Source organism: Agelaius phoeniceus, chromosome 2, assembly GCF_051311805.1.
Source record: "Agelaius phoeniceus isolate bAgePho1 chromosome 2, bAgePho1.hap1, whole genome shotgun sequence".
In the NCBI taxonomy this organism is placed as follows: Eukaryota; Metazoa; Chordata; class Aves; order Passeriformes; family Icteridae; genus Agelaius; species Agelaius phoeniceus.
The window spans coordinates 32,604,046-32,630,090 of record NC_135266.1 but is presented as its reverse complement, the minus strand read 5'-3'; positions in this window follow the sequence as shown (position 1 = coordinate 32,630,090).

Below are 26,045 nucleotides of genomic sequence, written 5' to 3'. Positions count from 1 at the left end.
CAATAAAAATGCTAAATCCAATGCCCAAGTGTCTTCAGTATTTCCCTTTGTAACTTTAAATGTTTTTCTGTTTCCTTTCAGTCCTGGACAGAGAGATCTCTACATTTAAGGCAAAATTTTCAGGGCTACTCCCATGCTGGATATCAAGAGACAGAATTTCTGTCAGTCCCTGGCATGTCCAGGATGTTCCGGGATTTAGGGTAATGTTAGTGTGCTAGGTTGTGATCAGTGCCACTACTGAGCTAAGACCTTTAGAAGAGCTGTGCATTTTGGTAGTGACTGACATGTTTTAACTCTGAATATGAGCTCCATCCTGGTTAATGACAGCATTGCCAGTGGTTTGAGACTGGCCATCATTTCACATCCAGTGTTATTATCCAGCACCTGAAAAAAGGAATGTAAACTCTTCCTTAGGGACACATGAAGATTTGGAGAGTAGTTGGATTCTTGATTGGAGCACCCACACTTTTGGAGATGATGTAGGTTATGCAGTAAAAATAGATAGTAAAACTATATTGTAGATGTTTGGAAGTCTAGTCACAAAACACTTACTTCCCTTTGTTTCCAGATAGTTCTGCAGATGTCTGAAGTGTCTTCAGAAAAAAAAAAATGGAAACAGCTATATCTTGGAATTAAAAAAAATCCAGCAGCAAGTTCAATTAAAAATTCTTTCTACAGAAATGTGACATGCTGGATGAAAATATGGCACAGAGTATTCCCAGGTTCAGCATGAACAAATGCTAGATGATTTTCAAAAATCATCTAGTAGTCCCAATGAAGGAACTGCAAGATTTTTTTCATTCTAGTGAGAGCCCTAATGACAAGACTGTTGGCAATTGTCTCTACCCATCAAAAACTTCTGGAACAAAAACCCATGTCAGACTTTTGATGTAAAGCTTTTTCTCCAGTCCAATGTTAGCTATTTTGGAAGGAGGAGCTGTTTTTGATGCCTTCGGACAAGCCAGGAAAGAAAAGTCTCCATAAAGGATAGCAGTCAAGAGAGAGCTGGAAATATTCAGGAAATAAATACCAGAAAGGTGCCTAACTTGATTGTACTTAAAACAAGTCTAAAAAAACCAAACCCTTTAATACCAACTAAAGTAAAAATAATAATAGTATTAATTCATCTAACACATATAATTTGTCACAGCATAAGCTGCAAGACTGCAATGTAAATTTCAGATTTCTTGATTTGTCATACTTTGATGTCTTAGGTCCCCAGGAACTGGACCTAATCTCTCAATCAGCTCAGATAAACTTTCTAAGTAACCAATCTACTGGCCAACTCCTTGCAAATCTTCAGAAAAGGTCTGAATTTCTCCAACATTTTTCTCCTGGCCTTAAGCCTTTCTTTCCTAGGAATAGTGACCCCTCTGCCATTTCACATTCTCACTTGGCCAAACTACATGCCACATACATTTTCTCATTCATTTCCTCCTTGTCACTCAGACTAAAATCAGAGCAGCCATTTTGCTGAGGGCTCCCTACCCCTGGGTTTTGTATATGAAGATTCTTCAGTACTTCTTGCCTCTTTTTTTTTTCATCTAATAAAGATAGGACAGAAGTGTTTCATAATAGAGAGAAGATTCTATGTCAGAGCTATGCTGGAAAACACTCCTGTTAGATGTTGTCCATACCATATATGATTGAAAATCCAGGACAATTAAGTGAAGCAGAGATAAGCAAAGTTCTTCTAAATGGAGAATTGGTCAAAATATAAATAAAAATTATTTATCTTCATGCCTCAAGTAAAAACATTAACAGAAATGCGAAAACTTCTGAAATGAGCATTGCATAAAATTCCAGGATGCTGAAAGTCAAGTGTAATAGAAATTTGATTTGCTAACACTAGTTCTGTTTAATAACTACATTTTCTTTGGATCAGCCCTCCATCTCATGAAGACTGGCTCATGAAGAAAAGAAACACATCAATTAATGGAATAACGCTCTTTAGAAACTGCAGTCACCTGATTTCTGCAGGATTATCTTTTTAATTATGTTTAATCTGCATAATAAGCAGAGAAAGGAAACCTCGAAAGCCTGATTAAAAGAGAGAAGCTGTGCTGCAGATACAATCACTGATTGTTGAGGTCCACAGTGGAATGAAAATATTGATGCCCTGGAATGGGTACTTTTGCATAAGCACAAGCAATTGAATTAGTACTTCTGGAAAAGTTGCTTTCTTCACAAGAGGTTTGTTTTTCCCCAGCTAGATTGTGGTAAACACCTTTCTTCCTTGGGCGTAACACTGTGAAGTAAAATGTTTTGCCATTCATGATCTCATGTCACAACATCTATTTCACTTACCACATCATTTTAATGTGATTCAAAATGCAAAATGTTGGATGTCACAGATGGCTGAAATCTGATATTCCACTAACAGTTCCATTAAGACTCTTGTTGATGTAAATAATTGATTGTACTTCGTGTTCCAATGGGCTTTGAAAGCCAACATGGTCAGTTGCTTTATCTCAGCTGGAGAGCAGTGCCTTCCAGCTATGGGGTTGTAACTTAATTACTTTTTAGCAGGTCCCTATATACTGAGACTTCACTTATTCTTCTAAAAGGAAAAGGAAGCCCAGCCAGTGACACTATGAGACTGCAGAGCTAATCCCTGGCAGAAACCCCCTTGGAATCAATCCAAAGGCTTGCTAACCTCAGAGAGCTTCAGTCCTGACTAAACACAGAAACCTGTTTATCAAAAAAAAAAAAAAAGAAAAGGAAAGAACCCCACTCCACTGCAATATAAGTCATTTTTTCCCTTTGCCCCCTTGTACAATGATTCAGCACTATCCTCTTAGCCTGCAAAGACAGAAATAAGCAGGAAAAGTAATATCTCAGGCAGATAGTCTTTCTTCAAAAATTAAAACATTTTCTTTCCCTAATTAGTCCTATGTATTTCATGGGTTATTATTTGGTTAGTTCCATTAAGCATGACTGCCAATTAACTGAGGAAATGCCCTTCTACAGCTGGATAGAATGCTTCATAGTTTTGTGTATTACTGGCTAATTTGCATAAAGGTATCATGAGTCTCAAAACCTGTAGATGAAATTATTTGCTGACCAAAAGCATACAAACTGTACTCTATAAATCCGGTGCACTTTTTTTATGTTACTTACCTTTTGCTTCATGGAAACCTACTGAAAAATATGGGCTCACAAGCTCCTGGAGTGAACTATTATCATACAAGTCTCCAAAATAAAAGTGACTGAAAACGCTTAAACAAGGCTGTTACTGAATTAAATTCTCCTTACATTGGGGATTATTTTCTTTTTCCTGTAATTTATGTATCTGCTTCCACTGCATTTGTAAAGCCATTAAATATTTAATTTGTACTTGATTCCTCTTTCATGGCTGGAGTTCATCAGCTACGCTTACCTGGAGTAGGTACTAATGCTGACACACAACATGCATTTAAAGGAACACTCCTGTAGGCTTGTTACTGGAATGTGAGAAATTATTAACAAACTGTAAGGCCAGTTTTCTTTCTGCTTAAATGTCATTTGGACTCAATTACATGATACTAAGATGAACAGATCATTAAATTCTTTATTGATTCTAGTTTTAGCTGAGCTCTGTTCATTTTTTATTTGAGCTCATTTTCTTTGGTTTGAACTTTGACTATGTCATTTGATTCAAAGTTATCTTCCATGGAAATTCTTGACAGGATGAGGCCTTACACCCCTGCATACATCCCTGTATTCAATTTGTTGTTAACTTTTCCAGGGCATTTTTTCTCTTTCAAGATACTGTGCCATGGCTGCAGTGTTCACAAAGTCTCATAAGTCTCTAGGACCCTACTCTTCTATATTTATGCTTATGGCCTGAAAAGGGGCTGCAGTGAGGAGGAAAGACTCCAAGAACAGGCACATACACAGGATGATGGGAATGGGGAGGCTGAGCCTCTTTCAGACAGGGGGGACTGCCTAGGGACAATCCTGTGGGTTTACAGCTGGTGGGGCAGCAGCAGTGGGAGCAGGGGCTGGCATGCAGCAGCCAGCCACTACCAAATAATTCAGCAACGTCCCTGACGTGGGGCTCTGCCCCAGAGTGGGGCTTCTTTGGTTCTGTGTGACTGTGAGAAGAGCCACTGCCACTTCCAGTACAGTCCCAGAGGTTTCAGGAGGTGTAGAGAGACAAGAGTTTATTGGGGAGGCAAAGCTTTGGTGTTGTGCCCATCCGCAGCCTGCTAGATAAAACTTGCTAGAAAGGCTCCTGAAGCCACCAAGTCCAGTCTCCAGATTCATGTGTGACATTGCTGAGAAGTTAAATGGTATGCATAAAAAAATTTGAGAAATAAAGTGTCTCTAACAAGGTACAAAACTATCGCATTATATTTCCTGGAACTGCCTGGAACTGTTTCATGCAACAATGTCTAGCAATTGAAAAGAAATCATGGTCCAAATGCATTTTTCAGATGGCTTTCTCAAGTAAGAAGATTCTTACATGAGCTACACAATTTTTACCATGGAAAGGAGTAGTGTTTCTGAACTGCCCTGTTTCAGAATTCATCCTTTCTCTAAATGGAGGTAATGACACGAACATGGACAAAGATAATTACACAGAGTGTCTTTCCCATTACCATGAAATATGATTGTTGATGATGTATGTGCCAGATAGGAACTTGTAAATAAACACTTCCCAAATAAATCACTCAGGGGCCATCCAAAGCTCCCTCTTCATCACTGCAATGACAGGCTGGGTATGAACCTGCAAACCAGAAGGGAATAGTCTGGCCTTGTGAAACCCTTCAATGCTTTTCAACTTATCATACCCTTGGAGCTATGCAGGATGCATCAGCATCCTCTGATAGAGACCAGAAGACCTAGGCTGTACATCTTTTCTTGTCTAACCTAAAAAGTACTAGAATTCAACCAAACTTTAGCCTTCAAAAGTCACAGTGACACAGTAATTGCAAGAGGAAGGAAGGACTACATGGGCTCTTCTAGGATGCTACTAGAGGTAGAGCCAGAATGAAAATCCAATCCATGTCTGTTGTACTATAGTTGTGCCTCTTGCAAGAAAAAGAAATCATAACTAGGGGAAGAAGAAGGAATATGCAGGAATGTGATAGTGTCACTGTTGACTGACCATGCTGCAGCAACATGAAGCTGAATTCTTTCAGGCAGCAGGAAAAGGGAATTGATTTCTCCCAATTTCTTGCTGAGCACTCTATTTGTCAGCTGCATAGATTTCTATTTCAATTATTAAGCTGATATACCAAATTAGGCTCTCCTTTTTAAACTATAAAAAGACACACATTCTCATCTCATTTAATACTTTAATACCAAAAAATACTACTGCTTTTGGGGGTCCATGTTTTCCTTCAGGGCTGGCAAAGATACCTAATTCCCAGAAGGGACAAGAGCTTCACCTTTTTCTTCTGGCTTGGCACAGGCACCTGAGGCATGCCATCCAGGCACCTGGCCTGCACTTCAGTGTGTGAATACTGTCACTGCCCTCTTTCAAGACTCCGGGTGTTTTTGTATCTTAACTCTGAGCTCCATAGCAGGAAGCAATGTTTAACAGACAACATCCAGCAGCTCTGTGTAAAGCGATGCTTACGTTGGTATCACCAAAGATAATAGGGCTGCATATGTAGGGGGATAGAATATAAGTAAATAAAGGTAGTATAGAAAGTAATTGTACCCCCTAAAGAGTTGCAGCTGAGCCAATTATTAGAGATTGGGAACAGGCCTGATGTTAACAGGCCACAGCTGTAGCCAATAAGAGTGTTATAAAAGAGTGTTATAAAAGAGTAGATTGGTTGGTTGAGGGAGACTGGGGTTAGTGGGCTGTTGCAAAGACAAGGACGAGTCTGTGCCTAGAGGAGGTGCCTGCAAGAAAACATCAAAGAGGTATGAAACTCTAGCAATATGGAACCTTTGCTATATAATGACAACGGAACTCTTGCACTATAATGACAGAAAATGGTTTCCCTGACGTGATTTGGGAGAAAAAGGACTTAAACACTAAACTGTGTGACCCCATGGATTTGGGGAAACAGGACTTGACTATATGACCCCATGGATTTGGAGAAAAAAAGGACTTGAATACTAAACTATTGGTAAAATATATCAATTCCAGCTATTAGTGTTTGTTAAATATGAGTATAAAAGATTCATAAGTACTTTGTAAACTGAGAAGAGCTGCAAAACTGAACCTATATATTTGTACTATAATATTTGTATAACTCTTAGTTCTAAATGAATATTTGTATAACTCTTTTGTATAACTCTTAGTTCTAAATGAAATATATGAATGTGTCAGAATGTAATTTATTTGAACATGTCCTTCTAGAAATGCTGTAATTAAAAGAAAAAGGGGGGGTTGTGGGGGGATAGAATATAAGTAAATAAAGGTAGTATAGAAAGTAACTGTATCCCCTAAAGAGTTGCAGCTGAGCCAATTTTTGGAGATTGGGAACGGGCCACAGCTATAGCCAATAAGAAGAGAGTTATAAAAGAGTGGATTGGTTGGTTGAGGGGAACTGGGGTCAGTTGGCTGCTGCAAAGACAAGGAAGAGTCAGTGCCTAGAGGAGATACCTACAAGAAACATCAAAGAGGTATGAAACTCTAGCAATATGGAACCCTTGCAATGTAATGACAATAGAACTCTTGTACTATAATGACAACGTGCATAGAGCCTTAGCTTTGTAGAGAGCTTGGATTTTGTATGTTTTGTAGAGGGACAGGGAATAAAGGGAAAGTGAACAAGTGTTGACAACAACAGCCAAAAAAAAGGATATTTCAGTCAAGACACACACCTGAGAAAGTCAGATATAGAAAGGAACCTCTCCCAGTTTTCTATCCCTGTTTCAGGGATGCCTCTTCAGGGGAGCAAGCCAAAAGCACCTGCTTCCTTTTCAGGACTTCACAGTTTCCTGGTTTGTTTCTTTCACCCTACTGCACATTTTTTCTCTTTGCTTGGAGAACTAGAGCAGCATGTAATGAGCCATGTTTCTCATCTACTCCTAGCCCTAGGAACCTTATTGATTTCATCACTGTTAAATTAGCCTTGATAGTGATATGGTATTTTGAACACTACTAAGCTACAATGCTGCCACCTCCTAAACAAGCCACAGGCTTTGTTTCAAATGAACACAGCAACTGATTAATCAATACTGAAAGGTTATCAAAAACTACCTCCTGATAGCAGGCTTTTATGATGCCCTAGGACTTTTTGTTTCCTCTCAGTTAAATGAGAAGACATGGGGGTTTTTTTAGTGATTTTACTGTCTTTCTGTGGAGCCTTATTTTCTCCTTCAGGCAGTCCACCCTCTTCCCACACATTCTCCTGATTCTGGTGGAATTTCCCCTACCCTTCTGCCCAGAGGGATCACAAGCTGGTCCTGCTCTCCAAAGGAAACCATAGTGGGCTGGCTGTTGGCTGCTGTGGGTCTAACTCAAACATCTACATGTGGCTGGCATGAACAAAGTGTTCCCCATTCCCTGAAAGGGTCTCAGTCTCAGGGTTGCTGACTGCCTGTTTGCAGAGAGCAGAACATTGAGGCATACAGCTCCTTGAAGACCATCCAAGACAAACATGGCCATAGTGTGCTTCTACGCTCTACTGGGTCTACTCAAAAGTTTGTTGTGTTCTGTGATTAAAAAAAAAAAAACCTTACAGAAGGAGCAGGGAGGCCCATGGTAGGAATGGGGTGTGAACTCCATGAAGTTGACTGGGGCCAGTGGATTCCCCTGCCCTGGCCCCTCTGATTGTCAATGGGAGCAGCCACCCCATGAGCTGGGTGAGACCCCTCAAGATGAGTCCATGGGCGAGACTCTGCCCAGGTCACTTGAAAGATGGGGAAGAACTGCCTGAAGGAACAAGATTCTCTATTGGGAGAGAGTGTTTTGGATGGGATGTTTAGAAAAAGGAGGAAAGGTGGTGAAAGCAAGGGAGAGCAAGTGGTACTGAGGAGAAACAAGCACTGGAAAACAGAGGGAAAATGGAGCTGGTGCTGTTTGAGTCCTGCTCTCTCCACATGTCCAGCCAGCACAGCCTGTCCTGTCTTCCCTTTAAACTCTGTTTCTGGTGATTTTCTCAGGTAAGTGCTCCCCATCTCATGTACCCAGGTGCCTGCCCTCCCACGGGGCTGGAACTGTGGGGCCACACCTCAGAGATGAGGGCTTGTAGGGTGGAAGGGCAACCAGGGACAAGGGCAGGCCCACATGGAGGTGAGGAGATGACAGCCTGATGCTGTGGGGAGCCTGGAGAGAGCCAGGGCTCTGTCAGCTGGTGGCTGTGTGTGGTGCAGTGTGTGTGCCTGCCCATTGCAGTTCCTGCACTACCATGCAGTATGAATCACTGACATGCTAAACTGAGAATGGGGGGAGGACTCTGCAGGCTAATTGTTGAAACAATCTGATATGGGGGAAGGCTCATGTTCTGGGCTTCACTCATAATGAGTGTTTAAGTATATGATATAAATCAAAGAGGCTTGGGAAAAAAACCATCTCCTCAGCCTAGTAACACAGCACTAGTGGATAGCAGCTGGAGTATTGCTTGAAACATCCATCTCCCCACTTTTCAAGTAAGCAAGGAGATGCTGATTTGAAAAGGAATCAGTAAAAATTAAATCTTACCTTTAAAAATCTCTGAAGGAAATGTTAACATTCTTCAAATAAATAAATATTTGACTGCCTTCATAATATATAAGAAAGGCATTAAGTACCAAACTGCAGAAGAGGTATGACATTCTGCATCCCAAAAAGCACAAGGTGTGTTCTCATAGCCCAGAAGGATCTGATGTGGATTTCTTACCTCTTCTCAGCATCCTGGATACTCTCTCTGCCTTGAATTTTCCAGAGATTCCATGTTTTAGCACATCATGTTACCTCTGTCTTGATCCACAGCACCAAAGGGGCATTTGTGAATGGCCAGGGAAGCGCCTGTCTGCCAAGGTGCCTTTGCCTTGAGCTGCATGTGGGTTCAGTCCCCTCCTGAGGGGACAAATAGGCTTTCCAGAAAACAATTTGAATCACCCATATTCATAGAACCTTAGAATGGCATGTTTATTTTCTACTGGATCGTTAATTCCTTAAGGTTCACTTTAAGAATAAAAATAGCTTTTTACAGAATTTGTGACTTAAAGGAAATATCAGAGAAAAAACTTTCAGCTCCCCTTGTTGCACTTTTCACTGAATTTTGGTTGATTCTTCCCTTGTTGAGTCTGGTCCTAAAATGTGCTGAAGGATTCCTTCCAGAATGTAGAAATTTAATATTTAATACATATTATATACTATTAGAGTAATATATTATATCTGACATATACTATTAATATATTCAATACATTTTAAGAGATATATGTGGCAAGTAATATACATCATATAACATAATATATGATATGAATCATACATTTTGTGTTGTATATCATGTTATATTTTATAGTTTTATTATATATTGTGTATTTAGGTGTTATTTATATTTCTAGAAGTGTAAGCTGTGGTGATTTCTACTTTGATATTTGCTTTAATTTTTGCTACTTGAAAAAGTAACCTCTTCATGAGAAGAAATTTTATTAGGGTGAGGAAAGAATTGATCTATTAAGCCATCCTGTGTCTGTTTCTGCTCTGCTGTCCCCCTACAAAAATGACACCCTTTATTGCACCACCTTCATCAGAGCTTCCCTGTTTACACAAGCACATGGTTCTCTGCACAGAAATGTCATAGCCTGTCCCTACCTACTGCCTACGGTTTTAAGGTAAAAACACACATTTCTGGAGAAGTTTAAAGCACTCTTCTGCCAATGATCCCTCTGCAATGTTGACCTGTGGAAGCAGCAAACCGGTATGGCAGCCAGAGTCTGCTGTTCATTATACTCTCAGGGTTCTAAATTGAAATTTTGTTCCATTAGACCCTTTCCTCTCTGTTAGCTGGCATTATTCCCCACTAGTTACTGCCCAGCAAACAAGGTCTGAGATGAAGATGGATTTTTGTTCAAGAAAAAACAGATGTAAAATTGTCCCAAACATTACACCAACTTCAAACTCTTTCACATTTTACCAAGAAATTTTATCTCAAACAGTGGAGGGAACTCTTGGTAGGAAGTTTCCTGAGAGAGAAGAAAATGCTATTCTCCATCAATACTTGCATTTCTGGCACTCAAAAACCTTAGCTGGGTTTTCTTATTTTGACTTTATTATAGCTTTTGGAAGCACTTTTCTTGTGTAGTAATACAAAAAAATTAAGCTTAGCATTATCTTGTTACAGAAGTGGAGGAATTGTAAAGCTGAATCAATATGACTTTGAAAGCTGCTATTGAATTAGTTTCAGTTGATTAGACAGACATTTGAGTTTATAGCAGTGCAGCCTGCTGGGATTAACAGGCAATAATATCTAGATATATTTTCTGGTTACAGTTTTTTCCATGTCCATCTCATAAGCACATCTGCAGATGGCAGCAAAAAAATTACTCTATGGGAGGTGAATTTAGCTATTAAAATGACATATGTTTCAGCATTCTTCCACCTTCTCTAAGTGGTTTGACTGTTTTGTGTTCCTGCCCTCTTTGTCCAGAGACTTCCAGAACAAGAGGTGGAAGCAGGAGGGTGAGTTGAGGCATTAAGGGGACAACTTTCATACCCTCTGTGTTACAGCCTTGTCACCCATGAAAGAGACTCAACTTCTACCACTACTCCAATGCTGCCTTTACTGTGAACACTACTTAGAAATAGTGGTGAGATTATCAAATATGTTATTCTTGAAAAGACCACCAAGATCCTTAGTCATGCCTGTGATGTGACCCAATGGCAGAACACAAAAGAACATTCAACTTTGAATAAATGATGGGGTGAAAAGACTTTTTAGCATATTTTCCTTAAACAAAAACTATAGTTTTTGCCTACCTAATGCTCTCAGAAAGAAAAACACAGTGTTTTCATTTGTGCCAGAGGATTTCCAAATTTAATACATGGTAGCAGCTGGGAAAATGCAAACATGCAGCTGCTACAATTTATAAATTAGTGCAGTCCCCAGTGAAATAAAAGTCCAATGATTTAATAACAAACTACTATTTGTTGAGTTATCTTACAAAAAACTAAAATGTTGTGACAATGTTATCCAGCATAGACTTCTTGGAACCCACATGTGGGACGAAAGGTGGAGCTTGGTGACTTGATCTTTAATCCCAGTTCAGACATGTCATTTTTTTAACCCAGCAGCCTAACAGCAGTGCCAGAGCCTGAGCATCTATTGTAGTCCTTGCACATGTGAAACTGCCTTTCATTTTGACAGGAGGTTTACCTGAGTCTGAAAGACAGTGTCATCTTTGGCCCTGCCTAAGGAGATCAGCAATTTTTGGAGATTACTAAATCCCTTTCTAGGTTAAAATAACTAGATTACAGTTCTAATAAATGCTTGATTGCGGAGGCTGCAAATTTATCATCCGTGCCAAGCAGACAAAATTGAACTGAATTTGCAAAGAATAAATGCTTTCAGCATTAAAATTATATTTTAAGACAGAAGCTGTATTCTAGGAAATCTAGGTTATCATTGACATATAGTGAGTGCCTGGCAGGTGGAATCCTTCCTAGTGTACCCTTGTCAGGAGGTTATCCAGAGCATACGTTGGCATGCTATTCCTGACATCAAAGTTCTCTCCAACAGGTTTTGAAGGGAATTTTTTATTCATTTGTTCATTGGGGCACAAAATCAATAAAAACATGAGGAAAGCATTCTTGCAATTCCAAAGTCAAGCCTGGGGATTTCAGTCTCAAACCCTCTCTTTCTCTGAGAGATTTCTTTGCCCCACCTTTACTCCTTTCCTATTTTTGAGATGAATTTTGGGGACCAAAAGGACTTCCCTGCAGTTACCACAGTTGCTAAAGGCAATGAAGAAGCACTGTGCAATTCATACAGCAGTCTCAAGACCTGTTCACAAGAATACTAAGGGGATCCAGGAGAAAGTTCTGCCTTAGGAAATGGACAGGACAGATCATAGAATTCTAGAATGGTTTGGGTTGGAAGGGAGATTAAAGATCATTTAGTTTTAAATCCCCCACTATGAACAGCGACCCCTTCCACTTGACCAGGTTGCTTAAATCCCAGATCCAGCCTGGCTTTGAACACCTTGGAGGATTGGAGAGTCCACAACTTCTCTGGGCAACCTGTTCCAGTGCCTCACCACTGTCACAGTAAAGATTTTTCTTCCTAATATCTAACTTAAACTTTCTCTCAGTTTCTCTCTGTCTCTCCCTCCTGTCCTGTCATACTCCTTAGCCTGGCACAATAACTGTGGCCACAGAAGTGGCATTGCCTATAAAAAGCCAAAAATAAGACAATAACATGTGGGAATAAAAATACATGTTTCAAAAGTAAAGATTGTGGTATTGTAGTGGGTTTTGGTTTCCCATGATCTGAGCTTTAAAACTGTGGAATTGGCAACCAAGATGCTACTTCCATGGTATCTGAAGAGTCTCTGATACTGTTGGTCCATTTTCTAATTTTTGCTGGTGGAATTGTAAGGCCAAGGCAGGGTGTTGCAAATTCACTTCTGTTGCAAAGCTTTGTCATCTGAGCCCCCCATCTTCTGTTGTGCAAACACCTAGAAGAATTTCCATAAAGGAGGAGATGCAAATTGTTTCTGAGATCCCAGCAAAGGTAACAGAGTGGATTCAAGGTGAGACAGAGCCTTTCTTTGCTCCCCTGCCTTACAGCTGTTTCACATTTCCCCAGTAAGCTTTTCAGCAGTGCAGATTTATTATGCACATTGTAGGGAGCGAGAGGCTTTGCGTATTGGAAGACTACAGGCACTGGAAGGGTACAGTGTAAAAGAGGGTATCCTGAGAAAAGGCAAAAAACAGAAAGGGGAAAGAGAATCCCCCCCAGTGCTACTTACCTTCGTATGTAAATACCCCATAGATTATCAACCAAAGAAAATTAATGAAAAGCAGTGAGAAAATGAGAGAGACAGACAGGGAAAGAGACTTCTGCATTAATCCTCAAAATAAAATCAACCCAAACCAACCAACCAAAGTAAAACCACAACTGAAAAAAATTACAATAATCCTCTGGATGGCATTCTTGGTTTTATCTATTCACATGCATCCAGTGGAGAAAGGGAATATGCTGCCCAACACACAGAATCCTTTCAGATGACCTCTCATGAGTTACCTGCAGACCCCAACACACAGCACTGAGAGAGGGGAGCCCTCACTGAGTAGTCAACGTGAGATTCACAGCTGCAGAGACAACTTAGACCTACACCTGCATGGCCTCCTTAGTGGAGCAGAAAACCACCTTTAGGAATATCCTTTTGAAGTGCTCTTCACCATATATGCAGCAGGGCTATGGCTAAAAAGTAGGACAAGAATGAATGTTAATTTGTACTTGGGTGCCCACATCTGAGACAGTCTTAGGGACAATAACTAATGTAATGAATTTCCAAAGGATTTGGGCAGCAAGTAGCTAAGCTTAGTGTAAACCCCTGACAGAAAGAGTAAGCTGAGAAGCGAGTCAATAATTCATTTGAAATGTCAATAATGTAAGAAGTCTCTGATACTTGACTACTTAACCTGTGTGATTAAAAAATTAACAATAAGAATATGGTTAATGTGAAAATATAAATGCAATGATCCACTTTCTTAATTCTTAGTTCTGCCCTGACAATAAAAATATTGTACATAATAAGTAAGTCAAGCCTTGCATCAGCACTGCAGGCAATGGTGAGGAATGGAAAACCTTTTCCTCGAGGACCAGAGTAAGGATCTGGAGTACAGAAAACAATGCAGTACATTTCTATACTTCAGTTTACAGATTGATATTTGTAATTTAGGCAAACCCAAGCCTGTTTTAAGGGTGAAAAACAGCTCTGACCCAACAACAGCACATAGCTGGACTCCAAGGGAGCTCAACACAGGCAAGACAGAGCCTCATGTGTGGTGAGCCCTGGAGTGCTGAGATGGCCATGCCACAGCTGCAAGAATGAGGCAGTACAAAGGGCTGGTGCCTCCATAGGGTGTGCAGAACCTTGCCTGTTTTATGTGGCTGATAGTTGGATCAGTAGTTCCCAGATGAGGGAGGCTGTAAAGGTTCAGAAAGCATGGCGCAACAACCACCCTCCCATCCACTTGTCCATCCCCAAGGATTTCTGTACAGAGGACCATCATTCAGGACATATTTGCATTCAACCTAATAATCAGTAGCAACAATTCTACTTTCATCATGTCCTTGAGAAGTAAGGCTATAAACTGCAAACAAAGTAAACACCCTTCCTTTAGAAAATGCAATTTGGGCATCATATCCGAATGAATAAATCATTCCTGAAAGGCAGAAGCAATATTACTGTTGAATTAGTGCTGGATGTTCCTTTGTTAAATTGTATACAATCAAAGCAAGGTGCCAAATTACCAACTAACTGTCTGGAGGTCGATTTTTAAATTCATGGATGAGCTAATGCATTTGTGCCAGTGATCATAAAGGGAGGAGTTCACCTTGCGTTAGCCTTGACTCATAACTATAAATCCACAATGTTACCAGAAATAGATGTCCTATTTCTTGTCATTGATCTGCAAGCCATAATTTAAACATTTACATGTCCTAATGTTGAGCCTTCCAATTGCCTGAAACATGTCTCTCCAGGGAATGCCCTCCATGAGGAGAGGGACTGTAAAAATAAGAGCATCTTCAGTAAAAACTGGGAACCTTTGACATCTTGAAGTTTATCAAAAGTCTCATAAGTCAAGGAGTGTCAAAACTGAAAGATAAAAGGATATTTATAAGGGTTAAATGAGGACATAACAGAAGTAAAATAAGCATACACTTGATTATAGTGTTGATGGGCAAAAGAAATTAAAAGTGAACAAATTCTGCATGACTGTTAAGCAGTAAAGCTGTAGGAATTGCTATAAAATTACCTCATGTATTCTCTTATTTTTCAGCAGAGCTAATATCATTACAATAAAGTCATTCATTAATACAAAAATCAGAGAAATGTTTCACTTGAAATAATGATATGTGTTTCCCTGACACTGATATTTTAAAAAAAATACGTATGGGCAATGAATGAGTCACCAGTTATGAAAAGATGTATCATTCAGGAGAAGTGAAGCACATGGCAAATTTAAAGGAAGTGGTTTCAAGGCTGTAGTATGGGCAGATGTCATTTGTAGGGGAGATGGGAGATTGCATAGATTAATTTCCAGGCATATTTGTATATTTCATAAGTGCACAAGCAAACTCCTTGACTGTTTCTTGTGAAGTGGTCCCTTTCCTAAAGAGTGGAGATTGCTGTTAGATAGCTAATTAAAGCAGTGCAACGTGAATGTCCAAACACCAAAGTACCTGAATATCAATGTGAGTCTCAAGAGCTTTTGAATTTTTAATTTAACTGGCTTTGTTCAGTCCACAGTTCAGAGAGCTGATGGTACAATAAGACTGAGAAACCCTGCAAGGAGTTCACTGCAGTATTATAGTGAATTTTATATGTTATAATTTTTATATTAATTTGAATATTTACTGCTCCTTAAAATTTCATTCTTTATATAATCTGCAGATGCTGAGTTCTGCTGAGGCCTTTAAATGAGTCTCATAAATAGATAATGATAGAATTTTTGAAAGTGTTGTGAAATTCAAAAGGACTTTGTGGTTTTTCATCATGATTCCAGTTATGAATATAGTGCTGCACATTTAAAGCCTCACTTCATTTTTTCAGTTTGCCTTTTGTAGTAGTGAAAAACCAATAGAATAAAACTCTCTGTCTTCTTGCTCAGATATATCTTTAATGGCCTGTAATTTTTAATAAAATTACTTTTTAACTACTCTTTAATTCTGGATTGCTCTTTCAGAAAATCCCATGCAAATAAACAAACAAAAAAAACCAAAAAAACCAAAATAAAACCCAAACAAACAAACAAAAAAAACCCAAAGAAGAAATGTCTGTGTATTCAGTGATTCTTCAATTGTCCAGGTGGCCCTAGTCTACATTTAAATGCCTCACATGATATCTTCAGATGTACATGCATATGTAAATTTGGTGTCTTTAAATTCTCTGCTAAAATGGGCAATAATTGAGCCATTTTGTTATTGTAGGAAGGAATAAATGTCTTTGGCTGCTCTTACCTTCTAAGGTGAGCTCCAGGGGTGCTCCCCTGGTGGTGGTCTTGGGGAGCCCTGCAGGGTCATGCCCTTGTCCTTCCTCATCCCCACACCTGGGCTCCACCTGGTGAAACGTCAGCCTCAAGAAACAAGGGAACTTTGAGGACAGGGATCTCATCTACATGGCCTGGGGCCAGGAAACCCCAGCCAGGACAAGGAAGCACTGCTGGCCCCCAGAGCTCCAGGGGAGTCCAGCAGAAGCATTGCCCAGTTCACATCAACGACAAAGCTTATTCTGACATAGCCTCCACCATCACTGCTGGCCATGTTTGCAAGCAGTACAGGATATTTTGATGCAGTTTGGCAAGACCAGTCCTCACACTTCCTAGCAAAGTTTTATGATCTTAGCATACCTTTAAGGGAAACAGAGAGGTTTTAGTACTTCAGTATTGATCAAGTATTTAGTGAATAAAGTAAATTTTCTGGCCTTGGCTGTTGACTGTAAACAAGGAAAATTTCTTTGATTGTTACTTGATGCCTCTGTTAATATTTTTTGGCTCTTATACATCATATAAAATTGAATATCATGTCTTTATATAGGAAAAGCTTGATCCTGTTTTATAAAAGCTTGTGTACACTTTTCTATTGCTTTGGAAGGGATTGTTTTGGATATCCTAAAATATAAATTCTTTTCTGGGTCTGTTGAAAATATTCTGCAGCAGAAAGAAGAGGCCTAAGTTGCCTGACACCAACTTTATGTGAGTTTCAGATGTCTAGAATTTCTTTGAAACCAAAATGTGGAGTTCTGTCTCTCTTCTAATCTGCCTTTTTGGGCACTGTAACTAATAAAGCTCTTCTTATCCTACTTATCCCGCTAATTCTCCAGACACTTGTATCAATCTTTTAAAACTGTAACTTCAGTGTTTTATTCAATATTTCATAATGCAAGAAAAAATTTTACTGTTATTACTTTTGAGTTTAGCTCCTTTATTTCATTGGCAGTCCTCATTGTAAGCTAAAAGCTTAGAACATTCTAAAAGCTCCTTACCCATCTTCCTTTGTTTATCATAATTTCAAATATATTTATAATTTCTTTCTCTGACTGGCATCAAACTTAGGTGTGGTGACTCACTGCCTTCTCCTACCAGATGCTGAATTTCTCCAAATTGTTCCATGACATCCTGAGACAACATTGTGCTGTGCTGACCCACACTTAATGAGAAGAATCTTTTCCCCCTATACCCATGTGAAGTTTCCCTTGCCAAGCTTGCAGCCACCACCTCTTCTCCTTGCACCTTTGGAAAGCATCCAGCTCTTTTCTCCTACAAGGTCCCTTGGAAAACAGGTAAATTCCTCTTTTTGCCTTCTCTTTTGCAGGCTGACCAAGTCAAGGCCCCTCAGTGTCCTTCCACTCATCATGTGTTGCTCAGTGGTCCTTCCACACACTCTCTCCTGCTTATCGATGTCCTTCCTGAATGAGGAAGGCAAAAGCTGACACAGAATTCCCTCCAAAGCCTTGCAAATGCCAGGTAAAAGGGAATAAACACTTCCTGGCTATATTCTTGCTAATACAGCCCAGTCTCTGCTAGTCTTCATCACGATGCTGACTCATGTTCAGCCTGCTGTATACCAGGTTCCCCTGGTCTTTTTGGGGAAAGCCACTCCTTTGCACCTTGCTCATTCCCTGCACAGTTATATAGAGTATTCCTGTCCCAGATTCAGGAATTTGTATTTTAATTTGTTTAATTTCATTGCTTCTTTCAGCTGATTCTTTCATTGTGGTTCTTGTGAATGGGAACTCTACCCACCAGCATGTAAAGATCTCTTTCCAGCCTAGTGCCAGCTGCTAACTCAGTGAGTCCTCTCTCCTTTTGAGGGTACAGAACTTTTATGGAGAGCATCAACATTCAGACTCAATATCAACTGCCATTAGCTGGTGCATAATGTCTTCCAGCTCCTGCCAGAAATATCTTACAGGTTTGATATCAGACTTCTAATATTCAGACAATTCCTTCTTTGAAAATTAATGGTGTGCACATTTGACAAATATCTACACTGTTCATTGAGGTACATTTGAAACACCATGGCATTGATATATGCAGGTCCAGACTGGCTTTGGATGCTTCCAGCAGTGTGCTTGTCTCCCCAAGTTCATTTAGGAGAATTTTCTGTGATTTAGGAGAACTCACTGTTGAAAATAATGATTTTCTTGCTTCTTCTTTTGCTTAATGCTTGTTTGTTTCACCTTGTCTTATCCTGAACATTTAGTTTTCCCTTTTGTTTGCATCTTCAAGTTTCCATTCAGCTACATAGATCCTCAAAGCCTAATGTATTCAAAATGCATCTCTGTGCCCAGGGAACACAAGAATAAACTAAGAAAGAGAATGACACTTTCAATAGCTTCTGAGATATTTTCTCTCTCATTGCTACAAGGTCTGCAAAAAAGTTCAAGGATCTTTCCAAATGCGCTAGCTGAGTACTCAAAGTTCTCATATAACCACACAGCAGCTCTTACTGCAGAGTTGTATTTCCCAAACAATTTCCACTTTTAGCCAGACATGAATTTAAATTTAAAGAATAATTCTTCAAATAGCAATTAATTGGCTATAAAATTTATGTTCCACATTGGAAACAGAAGGCTCATTTCCTTAAAGGCTACTCAGTACCTCATATTCAATGCTCAGTATGTTGCATATTTAAGCAAAGATATAATGCACCCTACTTGTACACATTTACCTAAATTTCATCAGCTTTGAGGTTCCTTCTGAAAACCACAGTGTCTTGAGATTCCCCTGTGACCAATTTGGATGACAACCTCCAGTTTGGCTTTGTCATTCAATAAGAATCTGATGTTGAAGTGTTCCCAGCCATGAACATTCCCTGAAACTAACCATGACCAGGACTACTATATTTGCATTAAAAAATGTAGAGTCCAAACCCACCAAAATTGGACAAATAATGCAGAAATAAAGTTTCTGGTTTCACATTTTCCAGGCATGGTAGATTACTGACTACAACAAATATCATTCTCTGTGGTGATATAAGGACTACCTTGCTCTTGGCAATTAAATCCCATTCTATAAAGGGAATACAAAAAAATTAGAAGCAGGCTCAGTTCCAAAAACAGCAGGATTTCCAAGGCACTCATTTTTTGTTCATTTGCCAGCAAAACAGAGGTATGGTAATACATGGCTATCCATGAAGGCTCAAGGATTGATAGAAAGGTCTAAGGATAATGCCATGTCTGACGTAAATACATGTCTGGATTGTATGGCTGCTCCTGCTTATATTTCACACCTGTTACCAACAGGGAATGCTGACATCAGAAGCCAAACATGGAATCAGGGTCAAGAGCAATACTGAATCCAAAGGACCCCCAGCAATAAAAGTCACCCAGAAATCTAGGCAGCACAAATTATAAACAAGATCATTACAGCAGCATTTTATCTCAAATGAAAACAGCTGGGCCAAGTGCATGCCCTATACATGCTTGTGTCAACTTGACAAAAGCTGCTGCAAGGCAAAAAAACAATAGCAAATGGTCCTTCAAGCATTGAACTTGTTGCTGCATGGAGTTGTTTCCTCCTAAAGAGTTTAAAAATGAATTTTCAGGAGATGCCTGAAGTCAACTGGTTCCCTTTTCTCCAGAAACTCCTATCTGGAAAGGGAGATGTCAATCAGACCATTTTGGCTTTTTAGGTTTTCCTTCAAATCCAGCACTTCATGCTCCTGTCAGCATCTCAGAGCATGTGGATACACCCAGTTCAGAGGCAGAGAAACTCTATATTTATTACTCTACCCCTGGTGCTGCAGCTGGGGGAGTGAACCTGAGGAGTGCTGGAGCCAGACTGAATGTCCTAAAACAGGAGCCCATCATCACTGCTAAGGGACTTGTAAGAAGCTGTTCCAAAAGTGGGGCACTGCAGCATGCAAGTGCTTGACACTCAGTTCTTTTGTCTCTGTTTTCCCTTCCATGTCCTCCAGCAGAACTGGATGGAATTGCACTGTCTATTTCCAGGGCAGCTTTACCAGATAGGCAGGGGAACAAATTATCAAAATGAATCATACCAATGGTTCATCTCATCACTCCTGGCTGCCCACAGAAGGTTCTGCTTCATATGAGGATGTTAATCATAGTCCTCCTGCCCTCTTAACACATCCATTTTAGGCAAGAGAAAAAACCAATCTATAATATTTTTTGCTACCTGGCAATAAATTCTCTCTCCTTTTATTGTGATGTGGTTGAACCCTTTCATAGTTTATGATGTGACTTGATTTGCAGAATTCATAATGCCACTAAATAGATCTGCAGCTCTGACCTATAAATACTGAGGTATGTGGCTTCTCCATTTATAAACAGGGTTGGTGATGAGAGCAAATTAGATAAAGTGTTGTGGGCTGCAGGAGGTGTGAACTGAAAGGCTACCACTCTGCCTTCCTAATCTAATCTTAATATTTATCACTCTGCAAGAGAGAAGTCTCCTCCTTTGGTGATATCTGCATTGCAAATCTTTTGAATTGTTAATGTTTTCCCTGAACAGCCATACTGCCCCCTTATTTACTATGAGAGGTGGTGAGAGAATATGGAGAGTGTAAAAATTGACCATCGTTGATGGTCTTTCTATTCATTTGAATGGGGAGAAGAAAGGGACACATAAAAAGGTACTTTTCTTGACTTATTTCAGACTTTGCACAGGAACAGAGAAGTTCTTATTTTTAGTCAAGATTTACTTGTGTTAGACTCTATATTCCTTTCAAAAACATGAGGAATGTCTTTATTTCCCAGAAAATGGCCATTGCATTCATCATTTGCAGAAGTAACTTCATATTACAGTGGTGGCCATCTCTTGCCTAGTGTTAGTAAGGGGTACTAAATATTTAAGAAATGAATGACAGAAAAGAATTACAAAAATTCTGGCCTTACTGGATTTTTATGCCCATTTTAAAAACCTGTGGGGACAGGTATTATATGACAATTTGAAGGGCTGTAAAAGTTTTCCTGCTACTAGCCTAAGAAATGTTAGTGATGACTAATGTAGCTGTCTCAGACTTGTAATAAATTTTTTGTAGTAACCTATACCATTATAAGTTCTTTTTGGCTACATATTACCTGTAGTACTTCAACCATCTGCTGACACTGAGGCTTTAGAAAAAGTGGTCTTATGGAAATTGGGTGCCATTTAGCAATCTTATGCCAGCAGCTACTGAATGGAAAAAATATTGCACTCAGTGGGGAGGCAACTAGGCAAAATCCTGCTTTGATATATGGCTTGCTCTCTTAAAAAACTCTGGAACTTGGGAGGTTCAACTCAAATCACCACCATCCCTGGAAGAATTCTTTATCTCTCTTTTCTGTGGCTCTGCTGTGCAGGAAGAGCAACAGGATCATTAGATGCCAAATGCAAATTACTGCTCCAATGAAATGGAAACTTGCTGCAGAGGAGGTTCATCCTTCATTCAGGTTGGAAAGCACACTTGAAAATAGTTTTCAACACAGAACTAACAGAGCCCATGAGTGTCTAATAGTTCTCAGGGCATTTTCTGTAGAACAGCCACAAGACAGGAGAGAGCAAAGAAATATGTGGATGAGAACATGCAATCAAGGCAATTTGGAAACTAACCTAACCTTCTGTGTCTCCTTTCCATAGTTTCATTCTCTTTCAGAGAACCCATTAAAACTTCAGAGGAAGTGAGGAAGGAGCAAGATGTTATAAACCTCTTCAAATTGTCTTGAGCTGCCCTGTTGTCAAAATCAAATTAAACAAACGTGTGGAAAGCAACTCTTAGGGCTGACTCTCCAAAGCTTTTCAATAGATACCATTTTTCATTTGAAAGACACTTCAGAACCTACACTATTCTCTGGTTTTTGAGTGCCATATCACTTAAGTTCTGTATTTTCTGAACTACATGATGATCAAGAACTTCCCAGAACTGGAAGTCTGTGCTTGGGACTTTTTCTCTTTATGTCCTACTTCTTCTGGAACCCTATTGCTGACTGAGAGCACCTTACTACTTTTGCAAAAGCATAAGAGATAAAGTGAAATGAAAAGAGGCTTTTAGAGTTTGAGGGAGAGGAAAAAGTTAATTAAAATAATATCTAGGGTGAAGTACAATCAGGGAGAATGGTATCAATAATTCTTTACAATATAGCTTTTTAATGGAAGGTCATCAGCTAATCAGCTGGGGCTAGCAAAGTGCTCTTCTCTCTACTCAAGTGCCTGAGGGCAGAGTGCAACCAGTCTATCAGATTTTCTTGTCTGTTAAACAAGAGCAGTGTGTAGGTAGCAGCAGTCAGAGGCATCACTGAAGAAGCTGCACTTCAGGGGTTTTCTACCTCTTCCCATCTAGGGTTACAGAACTTGGATTTGAACTGAGCAGATCTCCCTGACCTTCAAAGAAATGTAGAAGTGACACCGTTGAACTCAGTCCCTCTGCCTTTGAATAAATAATGCACTGCTTCAAAATCAGTTGTTTTGGCTCCCCATGATGAGAACTTAGACCTGTTGAGCCCAGGTGAGCCCACAGGAGTAAGGCAGATGAGTGAAGGTTCCAGCAGCAGGGAAGACACTGAAATAACAAGAAACAAGAAATAACAAGATCTTCCACAAATGAGTGTTTCTGGACAAAAGGGTCAGAATCATAATTCAGACTTTTCCTATTGAAAAGTCCTTTGAAATGTCCCCATCTTAAATAACATTGTCAAGTATGTCTGGTTGTCTGTGCTTGTGTAAAGATACATTATTTTAGTAGCAAATGAAATCATAACCATAAATAATGGAGAGATTGGTGTATCTCATTGAAATACATACAATTTGTCCAAAATGAGCACTGTGGTATTTCAAATCTGGGCTAAATTTTGAATGGATTAATGAGACGCCAGTAAGATATTTGAATTTGTTTTAGACTTACTTCGGTGGTACTTAAATATCTCTTAAACAGGTTAATAAGGAAAGGCAAATCATCATTAAATTGAAAGATGATACACACATTCACACTATTTAAATCAGACCAAGTTTATGGGTATAGATGAAGATTTAATAATTCAGATTTCTGACACATTTTAACATTTAACTCTGCGAAAAGCCACTTCTATGCTGATTGCCTTCATTGCATTTTTGCAGTTAGTTATTGTGCAGAGCTAACAGCAGGGTCTGTGTCTGCAAAGGCTCTGTTTTCCCTCCTGGCAAGAAAGATGTGATAGAGTTTATCTCCATTTTGTACAAGTGTGCCCTGACCCTACTCAAGCACCTTGGGAAGAAAAGCATTATTTAAAATGGATGTTTTCCTACTGTTTTTACAGAAAGTCATGTCCTCTCAATCCCCTGTTAATCCCCACACGTTGTTTATGTCTGCATAAGTGGTCAGCCTTTTACAGCACCCCAAAGGAATACAACTCCTTGGCTTGTAAACAGATGAAATCAACCAAAAAATTTGCCTTCACAGGTTAAAAAAAAAAATCACAAATGGAGCACAATGAGAATTTCATGCCTTGTGGAATAAAATTAAACTGTCAAAAGCCTCCTGCTGCGTCCATGGGGTTTGATGTTTATTTTAGAACATCACTACTTAAATACCAAAGGACTGGCTAGGCCAATGAAGAAATGAATGGAAACATGTTGCATGGCAGGCAGACATAAAGAAATGTGAATTAATTTAAAGCAATAAAAACAATTTCATATGAAAGGAAGGGAGAAGAGGCAGAAATCTTTCAAGCCACAAAACCAAATTGTTTGGTGGGACAGCTCTTACTGTCTATAGTTGTCCCTTCATGTCCCTGGTGGGCAGGCAATGAGTGTGGCTATGGACATGCCTTAAGCAAGGACCTGAAGGGTTTTGTCAGGAGGCACCAAGCCCCACTTGAACTGGCAGATTTAGGCCACCTGCCTTCCCCAGGCAAGATATTTTGGTACACCTGAGATCTGTCCCAGAGGTTGCCAGAACAAGAATAACATTGTAGGAACAGGGCCTGCTCATCTGGCATAAGAATTAGAGCTGACACTGGGGCAGGGTTACAGCTGGGACTTCTTGTTGGCTGCACCTACGCTACAAAATTTTGTTTGCTCTCAGAAATGGTCTTCAGCTCCTCGCTAAATGGTGTGGAGCAACTGAGAGCAGAGTGCCTTGGAGACCCCTCCAGAGCAGAGCAGCTGGCTCCACGTTATAAAGCACACAGCCAGGATGTGTGGGGTACCTATTTAGCTATCACAAATCTGTGGTTTTTATGTAAAGTTTATTGCAGATGCAAATTTCTCAAGTGATGTGGGCTTTGTTTTGGCATGAAACCTGGGTAGGCAGTGTTTGTCCTGGAACGTGGTGTGGGGGCAGCTGCAGACCAGGAGGTGCAAAAATTGCTATGACAGAGTTGAAGTAGGTTGTGCAGATGTACTAAATCCTCCATGCTGCCCACTGGGAGTAGTTCCTGAGCTGGACTTACCTCAGAAGCAAACCCAGGTTTTTGTTTTCATTTGTTTTTCTTAATTGGAGCGCATCAGCTTGTTCCAAAAGAAAGTTGCCATAAGAAAATTAACATTTCTGCAGCATGAGCAATTAAACGATCAGTTCACCGAGGGATGAAATGGGAAGCTAAATTATTAGACAGTGTAGAAGTAGCAGCGACTCTGATATGGCTTCAATAATACATCTACTACATCTTTCAGTTACTTTCATAAATATTAAAACATTGTCAGTTAACTGTTCCTTGCCCATAAGGAACCTGGAGTATGAGACCAAGGCTTTTCACACATAAATGTAGTGTCTGCTTCAAAGAAGGACAATAAGGAAAGACACCTATAAAATCAGATGATGACCAGCTGTACCCTCCTTGTCTAGGCTAGTCAATGACTTTCTGATTGTCCAAATCAGGACAAAACATAGATCCCATTCAGAAAAAAAACTTCACTCTGTAATTGAGATTCTTTAATAAGGACTCAGAACTGAACTGAGTTCTGAGAACTGAGTTGCAAGCAAGGATTGAGACTGAGGAAGAAGGAGGACTCTGAGGCAGTAACAATGACATTTTCTAACAGAGGGAAGTTTTTGAAACAATTTTCCATTAATCAAGTCATGCAATCACTCCTATAATACTCATGACATTAGAATATTTCCCCTCTTTACTATGTTTCTTTACTATTACCTGTTTTTTAAGCCCAAATATTTGTTACTCTGAAACCAGGAAATGTTGGTTTGCCTCAAGAAACAGAAGAGTATTACTCCTGTCCTCTCTGGTGTGACAACCAATTTGGCTCACTCTCCTTATCACTTGAGCCACATACAAATTTTTCTGTTGCTGAATGGTAATATAATTAACCTAGATTAATTTTCAGGTTAAATGATTTAATAAAGACATAAAAAAAATCTAATAATCTAGTTAATAAAAAGACATGAAAAACCTTTGTGAAGTAAAAACTTCCTAGTGCATTTGTCTAAAAATATAAAAATTATACAGCTATATGTAGACTGAGAGTTGTGCCAGCCATTCAATGGTTTCCAGGCTGCTCTTTCTGTATTATACACTTTGTTAAAAAGGCTGCACTGAAAGTGAGGGAAGAACAATATGAAAAAAAAAAAGAAATATGAAAAATAAGAGGGTATTTAGGAGAAAAATGGAGCTGTACCTGTCCCCCAAAGGAGCTTATGTATAACGATTGTTGTACAGCAGCCTCCTGAAAAATATTCAAAGATCCTCCACACAAACCCTCCTGCTTGTGTGAGGCATAGGCAACATCTTCAGCTGGATAATTAGAGGGCAACATGCTGGCAAGGAGTCTGTGTAATCTATATAACAATAACATTAAGAAAAAAGTCAACATTCTGGGGACTATGCCAGCTATCAGGGCATGATAATTGCTATAATTAAAAGCAAGGCAAATATTGCAGGAAAAGTAGGTCATTCTTCAGGCTGTGTATCTCTGATGCAAATGAAAATGATTTAAAGAAGACTGTGTAATGTGATCTAAAGCAGACAAAAGTGCTGCTCGTCCAAGGTTGCTGCAGACCCTTCATTAA